At 43.0% G+C, this 14,416-nt stretch overlaps 1 non-coding gene and 1 pseudogene across 1 annotated transcript; one reads left to right on the top strand and one right to left on the bottom strand.

Moving 5' to 3' along the window:
* The window catches only part of LOC126029780 (regulation of nuclear pre-mRNA domain-containing protein 1A-like), a 49,565-nt pseudogene extending 39,395 nt beyond the window's left edge, over positions 1–10,170 (top strand).
* On the bottom strand, positions 1,500–1,632 carry LOC126031965 (small nucleolar RNA SNORA51). Its single transcript, XR_007503769.1, has one exon. It is a non-coding gene; the product is annotated as a small nucleolar RNA SNORA51 (small nucleolar RNA).
* Positions 10,171–14,416: the final 4,246 nt, after the last annotated feature.

Genomic DNA, 14,416 nt, shown 5'->3' with positions numbered 1-14,416 from the left:
TAAACAAAGAAACAGGCAATGTTTAGTTACAACAGACTGAAGAAGAAAAAAAAAAAAGAAAAATGGGGAATTTGTAAAAATATTCAAATACAGGGGCCAGTGAGGTGGCGCTAGAGGTAAGGTGTCTGCCTTGCAAGCTCTAGCCAAGGAAGGACCGTGGTTCCATCCCCTGGCATCCCATATGGTCCCCCCAACCCAGGGGCAATTTCTGAGCACTTAGCCAGGAGTAACTCCTGAGCATCAAACAGGTGTGGCCAGAAAAACAAAAACAAAAAAATACTCAAATACTAATGGTATACTTCTAAATAATCCTTGAGTCAAAGAAAATAACTGCAAAGACATTGCAAAGTATTGTAGGGTCTGAGTTGACCATCCGAGTTGGCGCTGAGAGTCAAAGATGCAAGGTGCAAAAGGGAGTTTCTTTGGCTAGCAGAGGTCCAAGTCTCATCCAACACAATGGAATCTTGATAAGGACCCCGATTCAAATTTCCAAGCAGTTTTTATAGGGCTTAAAAGCTTCAACAATTCAAGCATTTCATTGGTTAATACAAACAGTTCATCCTTCACCACATACAGGATTGGCCCATTTCCATTTGCACACAAATCACATCATGTCTTAGGACTGATGTCTGAACTCATTGCTGACTCAACTTTGTGTCAAGGGGTTCAATTCCAGTGAACATTCCAAACTCACCTAGCTCCTCTAGTTCAGCAGAACAGGGAGGGTCCTGATCTTTAGAGGGTACATTTTATATCTGGGCTAACTCCTTTTGCCTGGGAAGAGGTAGAGTTGAAAATACTGTGAGCCTGGACTTTTGACCTGTTTGAACAATTACTTTACTGGGGCTTGGGACCACCTTGGTCCTAGACCCAGGGGACCCAAGGTTTCACAATATGTGAAGTAAAATTTAAATGAAAATTTAAGGGGCCTATGCAGCCAAAATAACTTTGAAAAAGACAAATAGGGTACACGCACATCCTAATTTCAAAATGTACTCTGAGTAATCTCGGTAATATTACTGGCAAAGGGTCAGCATATAAACAAATGGAATTTGAGAGCCCAGAAACCAATCTGTTCCTCTTTGTTGATTTCTGACAAGAATGCAAAGGAAAGAATTTGGGGCCCCCTACTTCACACCATGTGAAAAATTTAAAAATTAATTAAAACTTGAATATTGGGAGCTGGAACATACAGCTGGTAGGGAGAGCACTTGCCTTGCAGGCAATCATCCCAGGCTCAAGCCCCCAAATTCCATATGGCCCCTGAGCACAAAACCAGAAGTAAACTCTGAGCAATGTTCAAAACAGACAAACAATAAACAAAACCTGAATGTTACTGGAAACTGCAAAGTTCTAATAAGCAAAGTTAAGCAGAAATCACTGACTTTTGAATTCATGTGTTGACCTTGGTGCTGCAATTTGTGTTAAGCCATATTCAAGTGTGAGCCATGGCTAGTACGTGCCAGTATTAATTTTTTTTTCTTTTTCTTTTTTTTTTTTTTTGTCCCCCAATTCACAATACATACCCAGCAAGGGGCCTGTGTTGAGGTGTATATGGGGTGCCTTTACTGTACCTCCTCTTTCTATACAGCCAGTGTAAAGAACACAGCCTGTGGTAAGAATTGGGAGGCCTTATTTTATCTTTTATTTTTTTTTTCTTCAGGGCAAACTAAAGTTGTTTTTTTTTTTTAAGTAAGAATTCATTTAAAGGACAAAATTGATTAACATAATAAGGTAAACTAATATAACATAATATAGTGACATAACATAACATATAATATAATTAATATAATAATAATACATGTAAGTCAAAGAAAGTTTCTGATTAAAAACACAATTTTTTTTCCATAATGGCTTACATATCTTTCACTGTAGTATTTTGGGTACATATTCACATTAAATCAGGGGAATACCCATCACCTAATATGCCCTCTTCTCAATCAAAAATCAAATATACTGAAAATAGGCAGAGTCCTGTCTAGAGGCTTCCAAACTCAGTTTGAGAGAGGATGTGAAAAAAGTAATTAAAATACCACAACAATACACACACACACAAAAAAAAAATATCGAATTAAATAACCGATAAGCACCACAACAATAAAGACAGGCACCACACAATAATCTCGGTTCTGAAATCAAATCATACTCAAGTGCAAAAAGAAAGAGAAAGACAAAACAAAATAAAATAAAATAATATTGGAGACATCAACCGTAATCTCCACACCAAAATAAAGATGTCAAAAAAAAAAAGATCATTTATTCTCCTCTTGCTGCTTTCGTGGTATGTGGAAGACTTCTACTTTATCTTGGATGGTAAAATCAGACCTGTTTCTAGAGATCTTGGTGGCTGTGAGGATCAGGGAATGGAGTTTATGAAGTCTTTCTTTGTGGTTCTAGCAGTTATGCTTCTTCAATGTCCTTTTTTTGTTTTTTATGTATTCTAGGTGTTTCAGAATAGTGCTACCATTCTGTGTTTTTCTTTTGTCTTCTGACTTACTTCGTTTAACATAACATGATCTAGGTCCATCCACGTTGCTGCAAAGTCTGTGATTGTATCATTTCTAACTGCCATGTAATATTCCATTGTATATATGTACCACATTTTAATGATCCATTCATCTGTTGTTGGACATCGAGGTTGGTTCCAAGATTTGGCTATTATACTGAGTGCTGCAATAAATAGTGGGGTGCATACATATTTTGGAATGAATGTCCTTCCATCTTGGGGATATATGCCTAGGAGAGCAATTGCTGGGTCAAATGGCAGCTCAATTCTGAGTTCTTTGAGCACTCTCCAGACTTTTCTCCATAGATGTTGGACCAAAGGGCATTCCCACCAGCAATGAATGAGAGTTCCTTTCATACCACATCCTCTCCAACAAAGGTTGTTCCCATTATTTTTGATGTGAGCCAACCTCACTGGTGTGAGGTGGTATCTCATTGTTGTCTTGATTTGGATCTCCCTGATGATGAGTGAAGGTGAGCATGTTTTCATGTGTTTGTTGGCCATCCTTCTCTCTTCCTCAGAGAAATGTCTATTCATTTCGTCTCCCCATTTTTTTATGGCTTCGTTTGGTTTTGAAGGACTCAGGTTTCTGAGCGCTTTGTATGTTCTAGATACGTGCCAGTATTAATTTATTAAGCAATTGTTTTCTTTGATATGAAAACAAAAACACAAAAAGAAAGAAAAATGTGGGGTCGGAGTGATAGCACAGTGGGTAGGGCATTTGCCTTGCATGTGGCCAACCCAGGTTTAATTCTCGGCATCCCATATGGTCCTCTGAGCCAGCCAGGAGTGATTCCTGAGTGCAGAGCCAGGGGTAAGCCCTGAACACTATTATGTGTGACCCTATCCCCCCAAAAGTATACTGAATTTGGTGTGATTTTAAAAAAATTCATTAGGAGTTGGGAGGTGACTTAAGCATTAGGGCACACAGTCTTTCATGTTCAAGGTTCTGGAGGGTCCAAGGCTGGAGAGATATAGTACTTGCCTTGATGTGGGCCACCAAGCTCACCTGGGTGTGGTCCCAAATCCAAAATAAACCAAAAGAAAGATTCTGGCTTCATATCTCACACCCAGTATTGCCTGGAGTGATTCTCATAGCAAAAGCGACCCCATTGTCAAGCCCCCCCAGCCCCCCCCAAAAAGGCCACGGAGATAGAACAGTGGGTCTGGCACTTGCCTTGCACAAGGACCCTGAGTAGCACTGGGTGTGGCCTGAGAATTTTTTAAAAATGCTCTATTGAAGAAACCATCCACGGAGAGAAAACCTATAGAATTGGAGAATCTATTTTTTTCCACTTTGGTTGGTTTGGGTTTGTTTGTTTGTTTGTTTGTCTCACACCCAGAGGGTGCTCAGGGGTTACTCCTGGCTCTGTGCTTAGAAATACCTGGTAGCACAGCAGGTAGGGTGATTATCTTTCATGCTACCCATACAGATTCAATTGCTGGCATCCCATAAGAAGTGATTTCTGAGCAGAGTCAGAAATAAGCCCTGAGCACCGCAGAGTGTGACACCCCCCCCAAAATATAACCTAGCACTGCCAGGAATGATTCCTAAGTACAGAACCAGTAGTAACCCCTTAACACCTGGGTGTGACCTGAAAGTAACAACAACAAAATCTTGAATTACAAAACATATATTATTTTATTTGTTTTGGGGTCACACCCAGCAGAGCTCAGAGCTTACTCTATATTTTTAATAAAATCTTTATTTAAGTAACCATGATTACAAACATGATTGTAATTGGGTTTCAGCCATAAAAAGAACACCCCCCCCCTTCAGAGCTTACTTCGGACAGTTTAGGAATCACTCCTGGATGTGTGTGAGGAACCATGGATAGTGCCTTGGAATGAAATAAGTTTGACCATATGCATGGCAGGCACCTGATCGTGGTACTTGACAGTTTCTCAAATATTTGGATGTTTCCTTAAATCATCATGAATGTTATTGTTGGCTAATTACAGTACTCTAAAAGAGGAATTGTGAAGATATCTAGAAAGTTAAAGTAGGGAGTGGGCCGGAATTATAACACAGCAGGTAGAGCTTTTGCCTTGAATGAAGCTAATCCGGGTTCGAACGTTGGCATCCAATATGGTCTCCGAGCCTGCCAGGAATGACTTCTGAGCACAGAGCCAGGAGTAACCAATCCCTGAGCACGACCGGGTGTGGCCCAAAAACAAACAAGGGAAAATTAAACTCTGTTCTCAGAGATCATTCCTGGTGAGGCTAAGGCAGTGCTTCTTAAATAGTGGGGCACGCCCCCCGGGGGGGTGCGAGGCTCCCTAAAGGGGGCACGTTTGACCTCGGCAAACACTGTCATAACAAGCTAAGCCCCGTTTTTATGTCTCTGTATGTCTCTGGAGCTGCGAGTTGCTGTGTCCTGCTTCAAACCCCGCTTGGAAAAGCCATGCATTGCAAAACGTGCTCATTGTAGCCATTAATCCAGACATCACCTCTGATGAAAAAATCAGCTCAAATTATTTTATATATTTTTGTTTTGCAGGTTAAAGCTTTTTTTTTTTTTAATAAAGATACTATTTACAGTTGTGCAGAGGGGGCACAAAAATGTTTTCTTCTTCCTAGGGGAGTATAACAGAAAATAATTGAAAAGCACTGGACTAAGGGGACCTTATAGGATGTCGGAATCAAACCTGGTTTGGCTGTGTGCAAGGCCCTGTCCATTGAAATAATCTCTCTGGCCCTCATTTTATCATTTTAAGGTTCATCTTAATTTTTATAAAATAGGAGTTGAGACACACTTCATTCACATTTTACCCTTCAAACAACTTTTCAATACATGATAAGCAAGATATTAGAGCTGTGGTAATTAGAAGCTGTCTCTCAGAGTAATAAACCATTAAAGTTTATGAGTCACGTTAACAGAAAGCCCTTGGATGCACATTCCTTTGATCAGTTTATTCCACCATAAACATAAAATCCTCTGCCTGCAGTTCAGAGCACAGCAAGGGAGAGAGGAAAAAGCCAGTGCAGAAAACCCAGAAAGTAATAAATGGGAAATATTCGATAAGATCATATGCAAGATCAGATCTAAGTCCAGTACTTGGAGCGCTGCCAAAATCAGCCAGCAGTTGGCTGGGGTGAGAATCATCTTGGGGGAGTTGGTAACTAACTACTAAGCAACTTCCTGGATTTAGGGACTCCCCAAGGTTTCCTGGACATCATCCCAGAGCCACCTTCTTAGAATTAAAAAAAAGGGGGGCAAAGCGGTGGTGCAAGCAGTAGGGCATTTGCCTTGCATGCAGCAAACCCAGGACAGATGGTGTTTCAAATCCCAGCATCCCATATGATCCCCTGTGCCTGCCAGGAGCGATTTCTGAGCACAGAGCCAGGAGTAACCCCTGAGCGCCACCGGATGTGACCCAAAAACCATGAGTCGGGGGGGAATGGCAGAGAAACATGAAACATAAAGGATGCTGGTGCTTGTATGTGGGGTGAGGCTGTGGTCTTTCCTTAACACTGGGGGTGGCTGGTGGACACCAGAAAAGTTGCCAGCTCTGCCTGCAGAGAGTGAATGCATTCGCCAGTGTACAGAAGATGGTTTCTGAGTGGGGACACAAATCTTGCATATGCAAGGCCGCGGGTTGGATCCCTATTGCTGAGATAAGTAAGACATTGCCTTATTCTCGGCACCTCCAGGAGTGGCCCCTATTAAAATGGTTTCTCGTGAGAAAAGCATGGTGGTCTGCCTTGCGTTTTCTGTCATTCCTACTTGTGAGTGGCTCTGAGGAGGAGGATGAGCAAGAGCTGCATGAAGCATCACAGGTCTCGGAGGGCCCTGTTAGCAAACTGTCCCAGGCCTATTTATCTTTTAGACGAAGTGATAGCACAGCAGTAGGGCATTTGCCTTGTATGCGGCTGACCTGGGACAGACCCAGGTTCAATTCCCGGCATCCCACATGGTCCCCTGAGCCTGCCAGGACCGATTTCTGAGTGCAGAACCAGGAGTAAGCCCTGAGCACTGATGGGTGTGGCCCCAAACAAAAACAATAAAAATATTTTTTGAATTGAGATTCTGTGGTGTACAATGATGTTAGTAATGATTTTTTTCCCTTGTACCGGAGCTATAGAACTGTGAGTAGGGCATTTGCCTTGCACACTGCTGACCCAGGTTTGATCCCTGGCATCTCATGTAGTTTCTTGAACCGGTCAGGGATAATTCCTTAGTGCAGAGCCAGGAGTAGCTTCTGAGCAATGTTCGGTGTGAACCCTCACCAAATAAAATAAAATGAAAACAAAACAATTGATAATGGATTTTCAAGGCTGGAGCAAAAATACAGCTGGTAGGGTGTCTGCTTTGATGTCCCTCCTCAGTATCCCAGAGCCCTGCTAGGAATGATACCTGAACACAGAGCCACAAATAAGCCCTGAGCACCACCAAGTGTGGCTCCAAACAAAACAAAAAACAATGAGTTTTACCTGTGCACAACTCCAACACCACTCCCATCACCTCTGTACCCCCTTTCTTCTTCAAGGACCTAAATGCCTCTTCATTTCTTCTTTATTGTGTTTGTTTGTTTGTTTGTTTGTTTTTTGGGCCACACCTGGCGGTGCTCAGGGGTTATTCCTGGCTACGTGCTCAGAAATTGCTCCTGGCTCAGGGGACCACACACTTAGCTATGGCACCTGGAATCCAAGATGGTGCTGCTGCTGCTGCTGCTGAGATAATACTGGGTTCCGGTGGGGCTGGGCTGGGCTCAGACTCTGGAATGTCAGATCCTTGTGGGAAAGGCAGGTTCTTTGCCAGTGAGTTGTTCCTGGGCCCCTTTATATTTTTGTTTTATAATGGGTTTTATTCGCTATTTTTATTCTGAGCTTTTCAAAACCGTTTGGAAGCTGAAGGGACATGCTGGCAAAGTGTTTCTGCATGTCTTATTGGAACAAGAACATCCAAATTGTTACAGATTTAAAAGCAGGTTTTTCTTGAGATTTGTGCAATGCATTATGCAGATCCTGTGACACGTGGGTTTTCTCTCAAAAGAAGACTTTGCCGGCACATTTTGAAAGGGGGGGGGGGTGAAGCCATTGTTTCCCACTTTTTCTTCCGAAAAGAATGTGCTAAATGCCAGCTGCTCCTTTGTGTTCAGGATGTATCAGAAAGGGAACAAACCAAATAAACAAACAACAAAACAAAAAAACATTCTGTAGAAACCACAACATCCTTCTGCGAATTCTGACAGTTTGAAAAGTTTTGTGCACAGTTTTTGTGTTTGGGGATCTAGATAGGAAAGTGAGAATTGGGGCGATCTCAGGGCAATCCCGGACCTGCTTATTCAGGTGGAATATGTTTGGTGTTTTTAGAAGCCTGTGCACAAAACTGCGCTCATGGATATTTCTCAAAAATTAAAATAAAAAAAATTAAAAAATAAGAACAAAAAATAACTTCCTTAGCCTACACAGTCAATCCAAAAGGAACTTTTAAATTCTCAAATACGGGGGTTGGAGCAATAGCAAAATGGTAGGGTGTCTGCCTTGCACGAGACCAACCAGGGATGAACTTGGGTTCAATTCCCGGCATCCCATATGGACCCCTGAACTTGCCAGGAGCTATTTCTGAGCGCAGAGCCAGGAGTAATTCCTTAGCATCACCAGATATGGCCCAAACAAACAAACAAAAAAACAAAATAAACTTCAAATATGGGGCCAGAATGAAAGTACAGTGGGTGGGGCATTTGCCTTGCATGTGGCCAACCCATGTCATACATACAGTCCCCTGAACATGCCAAAAGTGATTCCTGCATGCAGAGTCAGGAGGAGGCCCTGAGCACAAGGCAGTAAAAGTTTCCATGCTATTATTTCCTGCATATGAGAAGTTTCCATAAAACCAATGATGTAGTGAAATAAGATTTTGAATACTTTTCACTCTGACTATTTTAGGTAGATTTTTAAACTTAGATCAGTGGCTTATATTTGCTTATTCTTAGAGAGCAAAACAGTGATCAGGAGGTTTGGGGCCCCCATTAGTGATTCTTGGCCACTGGCCATTGCTTTAGCACAAGGACTGAAGAAATCAATGCTGTGCAGGTCCTGCAGTGCTGGAGATACAGCATTGTGTTGATCCAGTGGTTGAAAGTTGGGGGGTTGGGGGGACAGGGCTCAGGGCTGCACCTTGTGTGGTACTCAGAGACCGTGTGGCCCAGGGAACCAAACTCAGGTCAGGCACAGAGCAGGCATGTGCTCTCTTTAGCTGTGACCTGATTTAATCACTTTTGCATGTTTGTTTGGTTTGGGGCCACAGGGGTTGTGCTCAAGGGTTACTCCTGGCTCTGCTCTCAGGCAGGGGTAATTACTGGCAGTGCTTGGGGTACCATATGGGATGGCGGGATAGAACCCAAGTCAGCTGCATACAAGGCAAATGCCCTCCCTGCCATGCTATCACTCTGACCCAGTTTAATGACAGTTTTTAATTTAAAAGTTTGAGACGAAATGTAAAGATAGGAACATAATTAAAACCCAAATATTTTCCTCTAACCTAGAAAATAAAATATGAGTATGTTGAAACCGCTGATTGTAAATTCCTTCATTGTATTTTCTCTTTCATATTCACCCTGTAAATTTATTGTTACAATTCCTGTAGACATATATGGACTAGATCATTTTTACTCATGGTTGGGAGGGTTTAGATCTAGGTCTAAGTCATTCTTTTCCATTGATACCTACTTTATCATTGCCTTTTTGGTCACTCTTTAAAGTGATTTCAAGGTTTTGCTATAATAATTATAACAATATAATAATATAATATAATAATACTACACGTACTTTTCATTCAGTCTTCTAGAAGTTATGAGTTTCTCTAGAAAGGAGTAAAATTCCTAGATCATGGGGCATAAATATCTTTTCTACTTGCTTTAATAAAAGCTATAGTTAAAAAAAATTCTTTTCAGAGGCCATTGTCACATTCACTCATGATCAGATTCTGTCTCTTCAGAGGGAAGATCACAGAGTAATGGTGTGGTCCATATGTATCCAGGAGAGCTCTTTGCCATGAGAAGGTACATGATTTCTGGTGACAGTTAATCTTGCTCAAAAGTCTGATAGGCTTTTTAATATCAAGCTGCTCTTTTTATTTTTTTGTTTGGGGGCCACAGCCAGTGGTGTTCAGTGGTTACTCCTGGCAGGCTTATGGACCATATGGGATGCTGGGAATTGAACTCAGGTCCATCCTGGGTAGGCCACGTGCAAGGCAAACACCCTTCCCACTGTGCTATCCTTCTGCCCCCCCTTTTTTTAATCGAGATGTTTTGTGATGAGGTACCATGAAATAGTTTGTTTTCACTGACTACATCAACCAAGGTGGGATGAATAAGGTCTATCTTGCAAACTAAAAGCAGTAACAGAACCACTCCTGCATCCCCAAATTTACTAAATAGCATTTTGGGAACATAGCTGTAAGGCCGTGCTGAATAGCCATTCCTCTCATGAGATGACTCCCATGATTTCCCAGTCTATTCCTTCAAGAGAATTCCCAGGCTTCATTATGAAAAGGGAAATAGCACACATTCGGGGTTCCTGCGTGTTGAAGCTCGAGGGTTATTATGTCTATCTGGTCTATCAGAATAGCGAAGAGGAGAGGGCAACACAGAAAGTTCTAGAGAGCTGCAAAGAGTTTTCAGAAAACATCATGGTGGTGGTGGTGGCACTGAACTAGTCCTCTACTACTCTGATTCCTTTTTTTTTTTGTTTGCTTTCCTTTGTTTATATTTGGGCCATACCCAACAGTGCTCAGAGGTTACTCCTGGCTCTGCACTCAGAAATCATTCCTGGCAGGCTTGGGGGACCATATGGGATGCCAGGGATCGAACCTGGGTAGCTGAGTACAAAGAAACACCCTGTCTGCTATGCTGTCACTCTGGCTCATGTCCCAGAACTACTCTGATTCTAACCTAATAGAGCTTGAAAACAGACCCCAAAAGAATCAAGCTGTTTCCAAGTAACTTTAACATATGCCAGGGGAGGAAAAAAAAAAGATGATTTTCAAAAAATTTAACTTTAACCAATTATCACCAGTGATGCAAAGTCGAAGAATAGAATCCTGAATGAGCGGAGCTCACCTGAAATGATACAGATGACAGAACAGAAGAAAAAAGGATGTTAAAACAACAATTAGACTGCATAACATCCAGGAGAGAGAAAACATGATATATGATAAGGAGTAATGCTGAAAACCCATTAGAAGGGACCAGAGAAATAGCATGGAGGTAAGGCGTTTGCCTTGCATGCAGAAGGACGGTGGTTCGAATTTTGGCATCCCATTAGGTCCCCTGTGTCTGCCAGGGGCGATTTCTGAGCAAAGAGTGAATAAATAAGGACTGGAGTGATAGCACAAAGAGTAAGGTATTATTAGCCTTGCATGCGGCTGACTCTGGTTCAATCCCCTGCAACCATGTGGTCTCCTGAGGCTGCCAGGAGTGATTTCTGAACCCAGAGCCAGGAGTAACCCCTGAGCCGGGTGTGGCCCAAAAACGAAAAGAAAAAAAAAAAAGAAAAAAAGAAAAAAAGCCCATTAAAAGACCCAAAGAGGATGGTGGTGGTGCGGTCTCAGAGAGCTGAAGCACCTGCTGGGCCTACTGGATCTCCAGGTGGGATCCCTGTGGGATACTCTGACAGTGAGCCCATTGCCCTCAGCACAGACAGGTGTGACCCTAAACAAAAACAAACAACGAACAACAGTAGGACCTAAATAAATCTTATAGAGATTAATTCTCTTGTTCTTCATTCTTTTTATTTGGTTTGGTTTTTGGGTCACACCTGGCAGCGCTCAGGGGTTACTCCTGATTCTATGCTCAGAAATTGCTCCTGGCAGGCTCGGGGGACCACATGGGATGCCGGGATTCGAACCACCATCCTTCTGCATGCAAGGCAAATGCCCTACCTCCATGCTATCTCTCTGGCCCCCTCATTCTTTTTTGTTTTGTTTTGTTTTTGGGCCACACTTAGCAACGCTCAGGGGTTTGCTCCTGGCTCTGCACTCAGAAATCACCCCGGTAGGCTTGGGGGACCATATGGGATGCCGGGAATTGAATCTGGATTAGTCTTGAGTTGGCTGTGTGCAAGGCAAATGCCTTACCACTGTGCCATCTCTCCAGCCCCACTCGTTTTTTTGTTTTTTTTTTTTTTTTAATTTTGGGTCACACCTGGAGATGCTCGCTCAGGGGTTAGGATACGCCTGGCACTATACTCAGGAGTCACTCTTGTATGGGCTAAGGGGAACATAGGGGATGCCAGGAATCAAATTCGGATCTGCCAGGTGCAAGGCAAGTGCCCTACCTGCTGTACTAAATCTCCAGCTCCCCATGTTTATTTATTTATTTTGGTTTTTGGGCCACACCCGGCAGTGCTCAGGAGTTACTCCTGGCTGTCTGCTCAGAAATAGCTCCTGGCAGGCACGGGGGACCATATGGGACACTGGGATTCGAACCAACCACCTTTGGTCCTGGATCGGCTGCTTGCAAGGCAAACGCCGCTGTGCTATCTCTCCGGGCCCCCCATGTTTATTTTTAAATTTATATTAATATGGACTTAAGTTTTTATTTTGGGGGGACTATCCACAGCCAAAGCATTCCTAGGAATGTTTGGGGAACCATATGAGGTGCTGAGGATCGAACCAAGGCTAGCTGCATCCAGGGTAAATGTCCCACCCACTGTACTATCTGGATCCTAAAATTTTTTTTATTTTACTTAGTGGATTGTAATTGTTACCAGTATTGTTGATTTTGGCTTTGTGTCTGTTCAGAAGGTTTTATTTAGTTTTTGCTTTGTTTGGGGCATACCCAGCTGTGCGCAAGGCTCACTTCTGGCTCTGAGTTACTCTCAGTTCAGCTTGGGGGACCTTTTATGGTATTCAGGGGTCAAACCCTGGTCAGGCAAGTTCAAAGCAAGAGCATTTATAACCTGTTTTTCTAGCTCTCTAGCCTCTAGCATTGTTTATTTTTGATGTTTAAGTTATCTGATTTAACATTTAAGATGATCTTTCTTTTTTTTTTTTTTTTTTTTGGTCATACCTGTGGTGCTTGCAGCTCACTTCTGGCTTTGCCCTCAGGGAGTACCTGGGGAACATCCATCTGGGATGCCAGGGACCAAACCTTGATTGGGAAAGTTCAATGCAAGTGCCCTACCCACTTTTTCTAATTTTATTCATTTACTCTTTGTTTGTTTGTTTGTTTTGTTTTTGGGCCACACTCGGTTCAGGGGTTACTCCTGGCTCTGAGTTCAGAAATCACTCCTGGTAGTCTCAGGGGACCACAGAGTCAGCCACATGCAAGACTAATGTCCTACTCTGTGTAGTACTCTGTGCTATCACTCCAGTCCTTATTTATGCACTTTTACATGTCTCAATCATTCCTTTTGTACTACTTAACCTAATACATGAGCAGTTTTCAGCCCTGGAATCTTTCGTTTGTTTGTTTGGGTTTTTTTGGTTTTTGGGTCACACCCCACAGCACTCAGGGGTTACTCCTGGCTCTACGCTCAGACATCCCCTGGTACGCACAGGGGACCATATGGGATGCCAGGATTTAAACCACTGTCCTTCTGCATGCAAGGCAAACACCCTACCTCCATGCTATCTCTCTGGCCCAGTCCTGGAATCTTTTTTGCTGAGAAGGTCCAATTCCTTTGAAGGGAGACAGGGATTTTTTTTTTTTAGGTCACACCCAGCAACACTCAGGGATTACTCCTGGCTCTATGCTCAGAAATCACTCCTGGCAGGCTCCGGGGACCATATGGGATGTCGGAATTCAAACCACCGTCCTTCTACATGCATGGCAAACGCCCTACCTCCATGCTATTTCTCCGGCACCAAGACAGGGATTTTTTTAGACTAAGATCTGAATGTTAAGTGTTTTCATTGCTGTTGAGGTGTTGCTGCTTCTAGAACCTCACTGCCAGAGCTGAGAAATATTCCAGTTGATAGAATGATCACTTGATAGATGAAAATCACCCATGTATGATTTTTACAACATATCCAGTTTAAATCCAATAGCACTTAAGATTCATTTGAGCTTTCTGTATTTCCACTTATTTCTCTAAGAGCAATTCTGATTCCTGTCGACCTTAACAGAGTTGTACATTTGGTCTATCTCTCTATATGTAATGAGTTCTCATTGTCACTGCCAATTGCTGGACTGGCAAGATGCTTCCTGTACCCACTCACTTATGGTACCCATATATGGCCATCATCACCCCTCTTCCATGGGGACATCTTTCTTTTTTTTGGGGGGAGGGCACACCCTGCAGTGCTCAGGGGTCACTCATGGCTTTGCACTCAGAAATCACCTCTGGCAGTTTCGAGGTACCATATGGGATGCCTGAGATTGAACCTGTGTTGGCTGTGTGCAAAGCAAATGCCCTACCCACTGTGCAATCATTCTGGCCCCATGGGGACATCTTTCTTGCCCAGCCCGTGTTCTGGCTCCCAAGATACCATTCCATACATTAAGGAATAATACCTCTTCATTGGGATCTATTTCTGTTACTCCTGCCAGGCCAACCAAGCCTCCCACCGCTTCTCTTCAGCCTTGTTTATAACCAGCTCGTGCTTTTTTGCAGAGAAAAAGAGGAACGCAAGAGCTTAAGATGATTTTTGATGCCCACAGGTTAATTTCACTCATGGTTTATCTTTCGTGTATCTTATTTAAAATCCAAGATGCTGGTACAATAGCACAGTGTGGGTAGGGAGTTGCCTTGCACTGCCGATCCAGGTTCTATCACTGGCATTGCTATGGTCTCCCTAGCTCGCCAGGAGTGATTCCTGAGTGCAGAGTCAAGAAGTAACTAGTTGGGGCAGGAGAGATAGCATTGAGGTAAGGCCTTGCATGCAGAAGGTCGGTGGTTCAAATCCCAGCATCCCATATGGTCCCATGAGTCTGCCAGGAGCGATTTTTGAGCATAGAGCC

This window comes from Suncus etruscus, chromosome 15, assembly GCF_024139225.1.
Source record: "Suncus etruscus isolate mSunEtr1 chromosome 15, mSunEtr1.pri.cur, whole genome shotgun sequence".
Taxonomy (NCBI): domain Eukaryota; kingdom Metazoa; phylum Chordata; class Mammalia; order Eulipotyphla; family Soricidae; genus Suncus; species Suncus etruscus.
Note: the sequence above shows the minus strand (reverse complement) of the source record. Positions and strands in the feature narration are given on the sequence as shown.